The sequence below is a fragment of the Elephantulus edwardii genome, unplaced genomic scaffold, assembly GCF_000299155.1.
Source record: "Elephantulus edwardii isolate Elephantulus edwardi_28Jun2011 unplaced genomic scaffold, EleEdw1.0 scaffold00089, whole genome shotgun sequence".
NCBI classification, from domain to species: Eukaryota; Metazoa; Chordata; class Mammalia; order Macroscelidea; family Macroscelididae; genus Elephantulus; species Elephantulus edwardii.
In genome coordinates this window covers 5,600,864-5,616,481 of record NW_006399839.1, presented here as the reverse complement: position 1 = coordinate 5,616,481, position 15,618 = coordinate 5,600,864, and positions in this window count along the sequence as shown.

The following is a 15,618-nucleotide window of genomic DNA, read 5'->3' as shown; positions in this document are numbered from 1 at the left end:
GCACTTAGTGTAGCTCATGGGGACCCGCGAGTGTGTTAGAGGAGAACTGGGACTCAGCTTTCCACAAGTCGGTTCCCTCGCTTTTCTTCCTAAGTGTTTCTGAATAGACTCAATTCTTTCAGCCCCGGGCTCAGTGTGTTAACTGTTGGCACAACTGAAGAGCTTCTCTGTCTAGTTAGTTGGTGACTATCTTAATTTGCTAGGGCTGTTAGAACAACAACAACAACAACAACAAAATATCAAAGTGGGTACCTTTAACGAAGAGAGGTGGATTTTCTCACAGTACTGGAGTCTGAGAGTCCAAAACAGGATGGCACCCTTACTGATTGCTTCTCAAAGCTTTGAAAGAGGAACTGTTCCCTGTCTCTGCCCTAGTTTCTGGTGCCTGCCTGTGATTCATGACGTTCCTCTGTTGCAGCTGACTGTGTTGTCACATGACATCTGTCCTCGCCCCAGTGTGTGACGGTTTTCTGTGTCCTCTTTTATAAGACACCATTCAGAAGTGGCCAGGCCTGGGACTCACCCTTGCTGTGATATGCCTCAGCTGATAATATTTTCAAAGAAAGACCCTCGTTCCTCCAGAGTGGTCCCATTCACAGATGCAGGGATTAGGGCTCTGACATCTTCTGGGTGACACAATGCAATCTCGTAACAGTGCCTCCTTTTCTTTTGAAATCATCCTGGTTTTGGATGACATTTTATTCATTCATTCATTCTTTTTATGTGTGTACCGTCAAATTGGATCTGACTGGTACAGGAGGCGATTGTTCCTCCTTCTTCAGCAGAGCATCTGGTGGATTTGAACCATGCACCTCTGGGATTGCAGTGCAGTTTCCTGCTACTAGGCCACCAGAGCTCACCATGGATGATATATTTTATGATGACCTGACCAACTCTCTATAGGGAGCTTTAGTGGCATGACCTGCAGGGAAAAGCACTGCAAACCCAAGTGCTGTGCCTCTCTCTGACAGTTCGAATCCACCTGCTGTCCTGGAAGTGAAAGATGGGCATTCTCCTCTCATGCAGTCCACTGCCTCTGAAAACCCACTAGAGGCTTAGTTGTTGTACATTGGTTACAGCTCAATGGCAAAGAGTTTTGAGTTTGATCCCTCTCTGAAGTTGTTGTTAGGTAGGTGCTGTAAAATCACAGACAACTCGTAGTGACACTGTGAACAACGGATCTGAACCCTGTCCTATCTGCAGTGCCGTCCTTGTCATGTCTGACACCCCTGAGTCCACTGCTGCTGTCACTGTGTTAGTCCGTGCCATTGAGGGTCTTCCTCTCTTTCGATGACCCTCCACCTTTCCAAGCATGATGTTCCTCTCTAAGGAATAGCCTTTCCTAATATGCCCAAAGCATGTGAGATAAAGCTTCAGTGTACTTGCCTCCATGGAGCACGGTGGCTGCACTTTCTCCCAAACATACCTATTTGTTCTTTTGGTAGCCCGTGGGGTATTCAGGATTCTTCTCCAACACTACCGCTCTCTGAAATCGGTGATCTTTAAGAAGATACGCTGTTTGTGTTGTTGTACTGTTGAGTTGAAAATGATCCATAGCCGACCCTCCAGAGGGTTGTTAGAGACAGCGAATCCCACAAGAGGAGACTGCCCATCTCTCTCCAGCAGAGCAGCTGTTGGACTCAAACTGTGTGTCTTTGTGTTGGTGAAGCTGTTCCTTACCTCGAGCCACCAGAGCTTCCTAATAAGATGTATATGCATGAAAATGAGGTTGGTTTTGGTCTTGAACGTTATTGGTAGAGTGTTCACTTTGAGGGAGTCATCAGATTTTGATGGGAGCAGTGTTTTAGATTAGCTAATCCATTGACTTGTAGCCGTTTTTCTGTTAAGATGCACATGGCTGGGTGTTCACAAGCACAGCACTCCTGTGGGAATTCCCAGCATATCAGCTTTGACCCGGGTCCTTTTCCTTCCACCTGCGTAAGCACGCTGAATGCTGATGAGAAGGAAGTCATTACAGGGAGAATGTGTTGATTTTTTTAAAAAAGGTTGATTCATTCTCAAGCTTCAGTTCTTTAACCATTAACATCAAATCATTTGTGACATGGCTCGTGACTGATTGAATTTGAGAACTACTGATCTTGTTCCAGACCCTCAAATTACATTAAAAAATCTTTTCACCTCATGGTTCCTCCATTTTCTCACCTGGAAACAGGCCTGGTAAAGATCCCCTTTCCTCTCCAGGTGAGTTTTGATGGAAGGCAGATGAGATAATGAACTTGAGCGCTCTAAGGAATATAAAACCTTGTAGAACGAAGAAGAACCAATATAGTGGTCATCTGAATGTATTAAGAGGAAGTCACATCTGCTGAGAAATTCCAAAAGCCACACTAGGATTTCCAAAGTAGACTCATAGAGGAATTTTCATCCAGCTGGTTTGCAAAGAATCTCTTTCCTCAGGACATTTCCAAGTCAAATTTTCTTTTTATTTTTTTCTGGTGCTCTAGGTAATTATGTGAATTTTCTACATCTTGCTAAATTAGGACATCCTGGTTGCAAGGGACAGAAATTCTAATATGAATTAGCTTTGAATAAAAAGAGAGAATTTACTGGCTCATATAATAAAAGGGGAACTTTGGTGGCCTAGTGGTAAGAAGCTGCGCTGCAATCCCAAAGGCACATGGTTTGAGGCTCCTCGGGAGAAAGATGGACAGTCTCCTCCCATATGAATAATGTCTTTGAAAACCTGCTGGAGGGCCAGCCATGGGTCGGTTTCAAATGTATGATATACAAGAACGTCTATAATAAAACCTCTGCATCTTGGCTTCATGTCTTTCAGATATCTTTCCCCCTGCCCCCCAGAATAGCTTCTTTGCTGGTCTATCATCCTTACAGCCTTGTAACCAGAGAAGAAAGACCTTTTGGTCTCCTCCCATCCTTCTATATTTAGTTAGAAGAATCCAAGGCAATGAAATGTTCTTATTGGTTCACTCCTGGACCAATCACAGTGGTGCAGGGAATACTATACAAGGGACTAAGCCAGTGAAGTGAGGGCTGTAATGGTTCCGTGGTGGAATTCTTTCCTTCCATGCAGGAGACATGAGCTCCCACCCATTCATCAGTGGAGGCTTGTGTGATGCTGAAAAGGTTTCTGTGGGACATACAAACGGCCTACGAAGAAAGGCCTGATGATGATCTGCTTTTGAAAATCAGCCAGCCAAAACCTGACAGATCACAGTGGTCCAGTCCCCAGTCAGTCATGAAGGTGACCTGATTTAGTTCCACTGCATGTGGGATTGCTTGAGTTGGGGAACATCTAGACAGCCATTAACAATGACAACAACAGATCCCCAGTCAAACCAGGTGCCAGAGTAATTAAGCAAGGGCTTATCATGCTTAAGGTTTCTGTGAGGATTATGCGGGGCCGGCAGCCCCTGGCTCTGTGTCTATCACACAAGGAAAACATAGTCTAATATATTGTCAAGCCTTTATTTCTAATGAATCTATTACACCTCCAGGTCTATAAATATCAAACCGTTCCCCTTCCCTTCCAAATGTAAATATTTTGATTATTGTAGTGATTGCTTTCTAAAGCCTACTTCTGAAAGTCCCCTTCGTAAAGATTTGTGCCAGTGTCTTCTCCTACACACAGATGGTGGTGGACGGGCTTGATTTGTGAGTTGTCATGGATCCACGCTGCTGATTGTTAACCAAGGCCCCCAGGGGACATTTGACAAGATCTGGAAATATTTTTGGTTGACACAGCAGGATAAGGGGTCCTGTTGGCCTCTAGTGGTCAGGAGGACAGGGACCATGCTGACCATCTCTCACAGTCCACAGGACAACTTCCCTATAACAAAGAATTGATACCTGGGTGGTGACCTGCTGTGGCGTGAACCCTGACTTGTGGCAGCCTCATGGACAACAGAACACAATGCTGCCCAGACCATGCCACCCTCACGATTACCATCCATCATTGTGGCCACTATGTCAAGCCATCTTATTGAGAGTCTCCTTAACCCTTGACCTTCCTCTTGACCAAGCATGGTGCCTACTCCAGGAATTGGCACCTCTTTAACAAACGAGTTGGGTAGTACTTTGTTTTTGTTTCATAGGTTTTGCAGTGGCTCATTTTCAGCAGTAGATCTCCAGGCCTTTATTTCTAGTCTGTTTTAGTGATGGAAGCTCAGCTGAAACCGAGCCACCACTTGTGACCGTGTATTTAAGATACCGGGGGGAGGCATAGCTCCCAGCACCACTGCAACATGCAGGGTACCCTAGTGTAACCAATTCACCATTCAGAGATGGAGTTAAAACGTGGAATTATGTGGTCCTCAAGATCTCTGAGGTTGAGACATCCTGACATGGACAAATAAACCTGGTTTTTATTTAGGTCTGTAAAGTAGCCTCAAGTACTCTGACAAGAAGATTTTGGCAGCACACCCTGTGGCCGATCTTGATGTCTTGTGGTCTAGTCAAGGGCCTGCTTTCCAGTTCTGAGGGGAGGGCTTTGAACGTGGCTGTGAACACTCACCAGGATGCCCAGGTGAACTGCTCAGATAGCTCTCCTTTCCACGTCCTGCTGGTCTCTTTATCTTAGGAGCCGTATCAGAAGCACTTCAGCAGCAGAGGGGTAAATCAGATTACAAGTCCATTGTGAGAATTAGCAATGTTTGGTTTATTTCTATTCTGATCCTTGTGAAATGATGGCAGTATGCTATCTTTATGGGAATTCTATACATGACAAAATAGGATCAAAGAAATTTTAACTCTTGACAATTACTATTAGCAAAATCCGTTCTCAACAAATTGGAACAATTAAAAAATCATTTGTCTTTCACTTTTCAGCTTTTTAAAAAAAATTTTACACCTTTCATAACATAATTTACTGCCTCCCTCTACCTGTCATCTCCACTAACAATAACAACTGTCCTCTTTATTGAGTTAATATGGAGCTTAGTGATGTGACGATTAAACACTTGACTGCCACCCAAAAGGCTGGTGGTTTGAATCCATCGAGCAGCTCCACAGGTGAGAAACCTGGTAATCTGCTTCTATAAAGAGAACAGCTAAGAAAACCTTTTAGAGAGAGCATTACTGTGTTACTTGAGTTCACTGTGAGTTGGGATCAAGTCAAAAGCACCCAACAGTGAGAGGATAAAGGGAGCAGGAACTCTGGCATCAGACTGCCTTGACATCATGGCTTGCAAATCAAGTCACTGCATTTATACTTCTTACAGAGTTGTAAGTGTTATATAGGTATACAGATCCTAGGCATGCTGTTTGAATCCACCAGTTGCTTCACAGGAGACAGACGGGCATTCTCTTCCTGTGTGATTTACAGCCTCTGAAGACTCACTGGAGGGTCAGCTGAGTCAGCTCTGACTTGATGGCATGTACAACAAGATCATTTCTTTGTTAGAAACTGATGTCAGGACTGTAACCATTACTAAAATTTGCATAAATAATCATGGCTAGTGGTAAGGACCTTTGCGTTTAAGTTCCTGAACTCTCAGCCAGGACTGTAACATCCCATCTGTATCATAGCCAGCACATTTTCTTTTTTAAAAATTATTATTATTCATTTCAATGGACATTTACAGAGATTGTGGATTTCCATTCATTCATTATTGCACTTTTCTCCCCGCCCACCTGTCCCCCATCCCCAGTTCCTTCTTCTTTAAAAGCAAAAGAAAAACCTCCTTCATTGGTACACAATCCCCCCGCGACCTCCCACCCTGACCCCGAGAATACTCCACTCTGCAACCCTCGTTCCAAACTCTTATGATAATAATAATTCCCTAAAATATATTCTTTTTAGTTCTCTCCCGCATCTGCTTCAATGCAGTATACATAATTTATCCATTTTTTTTCTCAGACTTACCCCTACTCTGATGTCAGCCTCATTCTACAACAGTGGCACCATGCAGTATTTGTGCTTTTGTGACTGAGATATTTCACTCAGCATAATGTCCTCCAGGGTTACCCGTTTTGAGTAATATTGCATGAGTTCCTTGTTTCTCAGTGCTGCATAGTATTCCATTGTGTGAATATACCACAGCTTCTCTAGCCATTCGTTTGTTAATGGACACTTAGGTTGTTTCCAGCTCCTTGCGATAAATATGGGTGTGCATATATATCTGCTTGGATGTTGGTTATGGTCTCTTTAGAGTGTATTCCCAGTAGTGGAATTGCTGGGTCAAATGGTATCTCTATTTACAACTTTTTGAGAAAGTGTCATACTGCCTTCCACAGTGGTTGCACCATTTAACACTCCCACCAACAGTGAATAAGGGTTCCAGTTTCTCCACAACCTCGCCAGCATTTGTTGTTTGCTGTTCTGTTAAATTTTGCTAGTTTTCATGTGTGTAAAAGCTCATCCTGGAAAAGAATCTGTTGTCTAGAGTTGTTATGTCCTGTCAAGTCTACTGTGACTGATAGCGACCTTGTTCACAATACCTCTGAGCCCTGCTTTATCCTGAGCTCATCTCACTGTCTCCGACACGCTTACCCTCATTTCTCCAGTTATTGTGTCAATCCATCCCAGCCCAGGTCTTCTTTTGCTCTGTCCCCCAACACTTCCAAGCGTGATGTCCTACTCCAAAGTCTAGTCCCTCCTGGCTATGTGCTCAAAGTATGTGGAACAGAGTTTCAAAATCATTGCCTCCAGCCTCAGACCTGCCCATGGGGGCTGCAGGCTGCCCCCTTCCTGCCGGACTGGAGAGGCTGGGGGGATCCCAGCAGGGGGAGAGCAATCCCTTCGCCCCAGTTGTCAGATAGTCTCCCCACCACTTGGACCTTCCTCCTCCCTCTGCCCCTGATGGCTGTCCAAAATCACTTTTGATCTTCTGATTCCTATTGGGTTGAAACAGACCAAGTTCCCCCAGGCACCTCAGTTTAAGGGGAACGTTTTTATTTTTTAATGACACCTGTTCCTTTCCCTTCCAGGTTGCCAATTTCTAACTAGTGACTCTGTGCTTGTCTGTTTAGTTCTGTTTATAAATGGGATGTTGTGAAGATCACCCCTCCCCATGCCGGCTAATTCCCATCTCCTTGTCCCCTGGTCATGCCCACTTGAGTCAGGGCCACCCAGGAACCTTCCATTTAAAACAAACAAACAAACAAACAAATCAATAATAAAAAGTTCACTAATAAAAAAAATTCCTTGCCTCTAAAGAGCAGCTTGGTTTCACCCTCTCTAGGATAGATCTGTTAGTTCCTTTGGCTGTCCATGTGATATTCAATATTCTTCTCCAGCACCTCAACTCAAATTCAATGACCAAGGACCAAGGATGCCTAGAGTAGAGTTTGGGAAACTATCATCCTCAGATCAAATCTGCTCAGTTCCTGACTTTTGGAAATCAAGTTTTGTTGACACACAACCACACCTGTTCATTTCCATGCTATTTGCCACTGCTTTTGCACTTGGAGCTCTGTTTGGCCTACTCTGTTGGAAGTTGGGCCACCAGCCCAAAGGCAGGCAATTTTAATCCACCAGCTGCTCTGTGGGAGAAAGATGGACAGTCTCCTCCCACATGATTTACAGGACCTGAGAACCCCCTGGAGAGTTGGCTAGGAGTCGGTTGGTACCCATTCGACAACAGGTTTTGAATTTCAGTTGAGCCTGGGTTGGTCTTATTCACAGGGAGATGAGCTGGTAACCAAAGACCACACCTCTCTTGAGGTTCAAATCCACGGAGCAGCTCCTCTAGGAAAAGATGGGTGATCTACTCCTGAGCAATTTAGAGCCTCAGAAATCTGCTGCAAGGTCAAGTGGGAGTTGATTCAGACCCAGTGACAATGATTTGCTCTGAGTTTACTTCAGTGGAAACTGGCTTGTTATTGTTTTGTGTCATTGAGTTTCTTCCAACTCAAAGCAACTCTATATACAACAGCTCTGAACCCTACTCTGTCCTGAGCTAACTTCATTGTCTCCGACACATCTACTCCCATCATCCCAGTTACTGAGTCAATCCTTCTCATCAAGAGTCTTCTTCCCTTGCGCTGTCCCTCCACCCATCCAAGCATGACATCCTTCACCAAGGACTAGACTGGTGCCTCCTTGCAACATGCCCAAAGTATGTGAGATAAAGGCTCAAAATCCTTGCTTCCAAAGAGAAACCTGGTTTCACCCATTCTCGGAAGAGCCTGTTTGTTCTCTTAGCAGTCCATTGTTTATTCAATACTCTGAAATGTTTACCACCTAGATCTTTACAGAAAAAGTTTGAGGACCTCTGTTTTAGAATTTTTTACCTCAAATGTGGTCTGTGGACCAAGATCACTGGCATCACCTGGGAGCTGCTGCTCTTGTGTCCTGTTGAGCCTGGACTGATTTGTAGCTGACCTTCCAGTGGGCTTTCAGAGGCAGTAAACCACATGGGAATTCATTGCCCATCTTTCTCACATACAGCAGCTGGTGGATTTGAACCATGTGTCTTTGTGTTGACAGCACAATTCCTTACCACTAGGCCACCAGATCTCCCTGGGAGCTGGCTAGAGATGTGAAGTCTCAGGTCCCACCACAGACTTTTGATTCCTTTGAGTCGACTAAGACCCACAGGTAGAGCTGAACTTCATGCTGGCCTATGCCATCTCACGTCTCTGCCATCCCCAAACGTATTGTGCAATCACTGTGGCAAGCTATTTTGCCAAGAGTCTTCTCTTCCTCTGACCCTCAACCTCTCGCAGCCCCATGAATCCAAATCTGCATGTTCACTGTCCTCAGGGGCCTGGGCACACAACAGTAGATGTAAAGGATGCTAGCTTTGGAAGTAATTTATGTGACTCTCAGAGTTCCTTCCAGTGCCTGCCATGATTCAAGTAGAGAGCTTAGTTATTTCTGTTTGCCTTTCACTGACAGAAAAATGGAAGATATCAGAATATGACTTGAACTCAGAAATCTCGAGGTGGGCAGCAATTTGGAGATCACTGTTTCTTCCATCTCTCCTTTTTTTTTTAACATATAAAACTTTTATTTTATACTAGTTTACTTGCACAGTTCGTATGCATTGTTTTTCACACTGGCTCTTTCCAGTTTCCTTAATCTACCCCTCCCTCCATCTATCGAATTATGCGACCCTGTGGTTAACCCCTGCCCATCCTCATGCCTCTGCTTCCCCCCTTAGATCCTCATACATGTTTTACTAGTTATCTACTTCTACAATAATGGTCTTATACAATATTTGTTCTTTGCTTCTTAAGACTGTCTTCTCTGTCATGCACCAGAATCTGGAGTTCTGGTAAACTTAGCGTTCTTGCTGTTTTCTACCCCAAATAAATCCTGTCTCCTTGTAGTTAGTGAATTAAGAGTCAGGGAACCCAGTTTCCTGCCTCATCTGAATTCTGCCCTTGACCGAGCTGCAAGGCCCTGCATGCGCTAACAGACTTAGCATCTTCTTCTGTAAAATGGGAATCATTTCACTGTCTTCAGGCCTACGTCACAGAGTTGCTGTAAGGATGAATTGGAATATGGTTTATAAAAACATGTTGCCACTGGTATAGGGATAGAAATACGTTAAGTGATTCTTTTAAAGATTGTATGGCATATTGTTAGTTGTCAACAGTCCGTTGTTAGTTGCCAACGAGCTGGTTCTAGGTTACGGTGGCCTGGTGTTCAGTCAGATGGTAGGCTGCCCAGTCCCACGGCGTCTTCACAGTTACTGGATGCTCATGTTTATTATTTTGACCTCTCTGTGTTTTGAGTGCCATCCAACTATGAGAGCTCATCTCACAGTCGTCTGTCGGACAGTAGCCTGTTGTGACCTATAAAGTTTTTATTAGATAAATCATTTTCCTGGCCTTTCTTTCTTGTCTGTCTTCATCTAGAAGCTCTGCTGAAACCTTTTCCCCATGGGTGGCCCTGCTAAGCATTTGAAATACTTCTGTGTCATAGCAGCATGGAAGCTTCCACAGTACAGCAGGCTGACAGACAAGTGGTGGTCATGGTGTTAGGTGCCGTCGAGTCAAGTCAACTACGACTCATAGTGGCCTTATGAACAACGGATCTGAACCTTGCACTATCCTGCACCATCCTCACCATCTCTGATACACACTCGAGTCAGTGTGTTGGTCCATCTCATTGGAGGTCTTCCTCTCATTTAATGATGCTCTATCTTTCCAAACATAATGTCTTTTTCCAGGGACTAGTTTGTTTATACACACACACACACACACACACACACACACACACACACACACACACACGTATATATGTATACATATATGTATATATGTATGTATGTGTATATATGTATATATATGTATGTGTGTGTATATATATACACACTATATATGTGTATATACACACACATACATAAACAAACAAATGTATATATATGCATGGCCTAAATTGTTTTTGGTCAAACATTCTTTATAAGTGGTATAGCACTGGTCTGTCCATTTGCTGTACAGAGGTAACTTGGGGTTGCTGTGATGCTAAACACAGTAACACTAATGTGTCAAATATGACAATGGTTACCCATGGTGGACAGTGTTTGGTGGAGCTCCCCGATTAAAACAAGCTTGGAAGCAGGAGTGGCACCCACTTCCAAAATGGCTTGCCTCTGGAAAACTTATGAACTTGGAGAAACGACCAAAGTTATACAGGTGTTCAGGTCTTTCATTCATAGGGTCACTGTGAGTCGTCTACAACTCGACAGCACTTAAGAACAACTATGTGTGTGTGTGTGTGTGTATAACAACATATGTATGTATGTATGTGTATATAAAACAACATGTATGTATGTATAGTGTCACAGTATTTAGCATCACAGCAACTACAAGTTACCTCTGTGTGTTTATCTATCTATCTATTAATATATGTAATGGGTTGTTGTTGTTGTTGTTGTTATGTGCCATTGAGTCGCTTGCGACTCATAGCGACCCTATGTACAACATCTCTAAACTCTGCTCTGTCCTGTGCCAATCGCACCGTCTCCAACACACCCATCCCGATTACCCCAGTCACTGAATTAATCCACCTCATAGGGGACCTTCCCCTCCTGAACCGTCCCTCCACCCTCCCAAGCATGATGTCCCTCTCCAAGGACCTGTCCCTCCTTGCAGCATGTCCAAAGTATGTTAGACGGAGCCTTTGAATCCTTGCCTCCAAGGAGCAGCCCAGTTTGACCCTTTCCAGGATGAATCTCTTTTCCTAGCAGTCCATGGTACCCTCAATACTCTTCTCCAGCACCACAGCTCAAAGGCATCAATTCTCCTTCTGTCCTCCTTAGTCATTGTCCAACTCTCTGATGCATAACAAGTGATAGCAAAGACCATGGCCTGTATCAGACGCACCTTAGTCTCCAAAGAGACACCATTGCTCTTCAGTACTTTGGAGAAGTCCCTCACAGCAGATTTTCCCATGGCAATACGTATTCTAATTTCCTGGCTGCTGGTGCCGAGAGTGTTGACTGTGGAGCCAAGCAAACTGAAGCTGTGAACAATCTCAATCTCTTCACCATCCATCCTGATGCTGCCAATTGGCCCAGTGCTGTTTTTTTGTGCTGTTTTTTCCTGTAGAAACTGATCCAATTATAGCCACCAGATGGCAGCAAAGAGCAAGTTTATCCTCCAGGCTTCCTCTGGTCCTCACGAGGGATTGCATCTAGGAGCAAAGTAGCCAATGGCCTTTCCTGATTTCTACTCTGAATCCCCGTCCAAAACTTTCTACCTTAAACCTTTCCTTTTTTTTTTTACTTTCTCCCATTCTTATCATGGGAGCAATATAGGAACCAATATTAAGGGCATATTGGAAATGAGAACAATCTCTGCATTGCAAACCTGAAATTTTGTGTGAATCAGTAATGAGTTTTGAACCTAGGGGATTGAGAAAACAATCTGCAGACAAAATGGGTGAAAATTAATGAAGCAATATGAGGGGAAAACGCACGTCTTCAAGCAGATTACTTGGTCTCTGTGCTTCTGTCTCAGCCAGGCCATTCATCCACCCATCATCCTGTCAACGTTTGTTCCTGACTTAGAAACGCAGGCGCAGCTCTAATCCTGCAGGGACAGATATTGGACACGTAATTAGTTCCACATGTAATGAGCGCTTAGCCATCTCAGGAACCGTGGGGGTATGTAATGGGGTGACCTGATTTTTCAGAGATGATCAGGAATGGTCTCCCTGAGAGAGTGCTGTTTAAACTGAGACCTGAGGGTGAGTAAGGCTTGACTAAGCAAAGGTGGAGAGGTGGGGAGAGGGTTTGCTCATGGCCCAATGAGCTCCGGGTCGTTTAGAGGACTTGGATTGAGACAATGTGTGATTCAAGAACATGTAACAGCTTTCTGTTTTGGCTTTTACTATATTGTCTATATGTATCTGAAGAGTTCGTCTGCATATATGCAGGCAGCAACATTGGCTCCCTCTGTGGCCGTGGGAGGAGCCTTGGTGTCAGAACAGCTAAGTACTTGGCAGCTGACCAAAAGGTTGGCAGTGTGAACCCACCCAGCAGTGCTGCTGGAGAAAGGCCTGGAGAACTGTTTCTGTGAAGATTAAAAACGAACAAAACAATCGGACCCCTTGCTTCCAACTTGTAAGAATTTTAAAAGATGCAGTGATGCTTACAGAAGTAGACGGCCTTATTTTCCAACCAGGGAGCAGCTGGTGGATTTGAACGGAAGACCTTTTGTTAGCAGAGAAGTACTTTAACCTCTCTGCCACCAGGGCACCTGCATAAAGATTATAGTTTAGAAAATCCTATGGGGCGCTTCTACTCTGTCACATGAAACAGGTATGAGTGAAAAATTGGCTCAACAACACTTAATAGTGACAACAACGAGTATCTGATGATGAGTTGCATTGATTTTAAAGTCCTGATATGAACTCCTTGACCCTTGCCCCCAATTATAATTTGTGTTCTCAAAGGGCTTATGTTGCTGTTGTTGTTAGGTGCCATCAAATCACCTGTGACACATAACGACCCTGTGTACAACAGCCCTAAACCCTGCTCTATCCTGTGCCAATCTTATTGTCTCTGACACACCTACTCCCACTACCCCAGTCACTGAATCAATCCATCTCATTGAAGGCTTTACTCTTACCGCACTGTCCCTCCACCCTCCCAAGCACGATGTCCCTCTCCAAGGACAGGTCCCTCCTTGCAGCATGTTCAGAGTATTTCAGATGACGCTTCAGAATCCTTGCCTCCAAGAAGCTGCCTGATTTCACCCTCTCCAGGACGAACCTATTTGTTCTCCTAGCCGTCCATGATACATTTAATACTCTTCTCTAGCACCACTGCCCAAAGGCATCAATTCTTCTTCTGTCATCCCTAGTCATTGTCCAGCTCTCTGATGCATAGCAAGTAATTGCAAAGACCATGGATTGTACCAGGCACACCTTAGTCTCAAGACTGACATCGTTGCTCTTCAGTACTTTGGGGAGGCCTCTGACAACAGAATTTCCCAATGCAATTTGTCTTTTCATTTCCTGGCTTCTGGTACCAAGAATGCTGATAGTTTAGTTAAAACAAATTGTCTCTCTCTGCAGTCCTTTGTCTTAACAGTTTAGAGTAGCAGTGGTGTTGTTAGGTGGTGTCCAGTCGATTATGACTCTTAGCGACCCTGTGAACAATGGATCCGACCTTTGCCCTATCCTGTGCCAACCTCATCCGATATTCTCGAGTCCATTGTGACTGTGTCAATGTATCTGGTTGAGAGTCTTCCTCTATTACACTGACCCTCCACCTTTCCAAGCTAGGTGTCCTTTTCCAAGGATGTAGCGTGTAGGAAGTGTTTCCAAATCTTGCTCATGTCTTTCTTAGATTGGTTCTTATGTCTCTGATTGTTCTCGGTCTCTTCTTCATCATCATAGACTGAAAGCTTCTCTTTTAGTTCATTGCATAAATGAACCCCCAAGGTTAAGGGAGTCCATATTCAGCTGTATGTGAGTCAGGTGTGGAAAAATGACATCTTTCTTTGCATCAAGTTCTAGCTGAAACCCAGCCGTTCTCTTATAAACATAGACAACATCATAGTATTAGCTGTATACTAGGACTCTCCCAGCAACAGAAGTAAAAAAGTGTTTGCTTATCACATTTAAAGTTATTTATTGCTGCTGTCTCAAAATTAATGCTATTACCTAAGTGCCCATCAACAAACAAATGGCTAGAGAAGCTCTGGTATATTCTCACAATGGAATACTACATTGCATTGAAAAACAAGGAACTCATGAAATATTATACAAAGTAGGTGACCCTGGAGGGCATTATGCTGAGTGAATAACTCAGTCTCAAAAGGACAAATATTGCGTAGTGCCACCATTATAAAATGGGACTGACATTGGGGGTGGGGGGAGACTGAGAAAGATAATTATGTATACTGCATTGAAACAGAAGGGGGAGACAGCTGTTTAAAAAGGATATATGATTGGGTATTATTGTCATGACAGAAGTCCAGAACTAAGGCTGCACAGTGGAGTAGACTTGAGGGGAGGGATTGTATGATAATGAAATAATTTTTCTTCTGCTTTTCAAAGAGAAGAGCTAACGGGGTAGAGGGGAGTTTGGGCAGGGAAAAAAATGCAATAATGAATGAACGGAAATCCAAAGTCTCTGTAAACTTTCATTAAAATCAATTAAAAATTCGATGCTATTTTAGAATTGCAGCAGTTTTTAGACCTGTTATTAAATCTTTCCTTTGGTGATGTCATCTGGAGGGAGTTGTACTTCTGACTCAAAGGCTGTGTCTCTCTGGTAGTTCAGCTCTACCAGCAGCTCATGGGAGCAAGATTAGCTCCCTCCTTTTGTTCAGTTTATGGCCTCAAACCCCCAAATGAAGGGTCATCTGTGAGTCAGTGTGGGAACAAGTTGAATTGACCAGATCTTTCAAAGAGCATGGTGGCATCATCATGATGTCATGTCATGACAGATGGAGGAAAGATTGAAGTTGTCAGTGATTTCATTTCATTTTTATCCACAATCAACATCCTTGGTGACAGCAGTCAAGAAATCAAAAGATAATGGCATGGAGAAAATATCCTCTCAATGATGAGGATATCAGTTTAAAGACTAAGACATGCCTCATCCAAGCCATAGTATGTTCAGTTACTTCACATGCATCTGAAAGTTGGGCAGTGAATAAGGAAGACTGAAGAAGGTTTGAGCCTTTGAATTGTGCTGATGGGGAAGAGAATTGAATATACTGTGTACCGCCAAAAGGGCAAAGTTGTCTTGGAGGGAATACAAACAGGGTACCCTTTTTAGAGGCAAGGATGGTAAAACTTTGTTTCACAGACTTCAGGATTGTTGTCAGGAGGAGCCCGTGCCTGGAGAAAGACCTTATGCTGAGGCAGGAAAAGATCAAGGAAAGAGAAGACGACCCCCAAAGAGATGAACTGACTGAGTGGCTCCATTGACCCCCAAAGAGATGAACTGACTGAGTGGCTCCAACAATGGGCTCGAACGTGGTGGCGATTGTGAGGATGGCACAGGCTAGGGCAGGGTTCAGATCTGTTGATCACAGGGTCACTGTAAGTCTTTATTTTTTTAATTATTATTAAATTTTATTAGTTTCAATGAACATTCACAGGGATTCTGGGCTTTCACTCGTTCATTGCCGCACCATTCTCTCCACCCTCCTCCCCAGTTTGTTCTTCTTCCCCGCCATCCGAATGTCTGTTTTAATTGTCCAATTGCCACAGTGCTTGTCAAAGTCAGT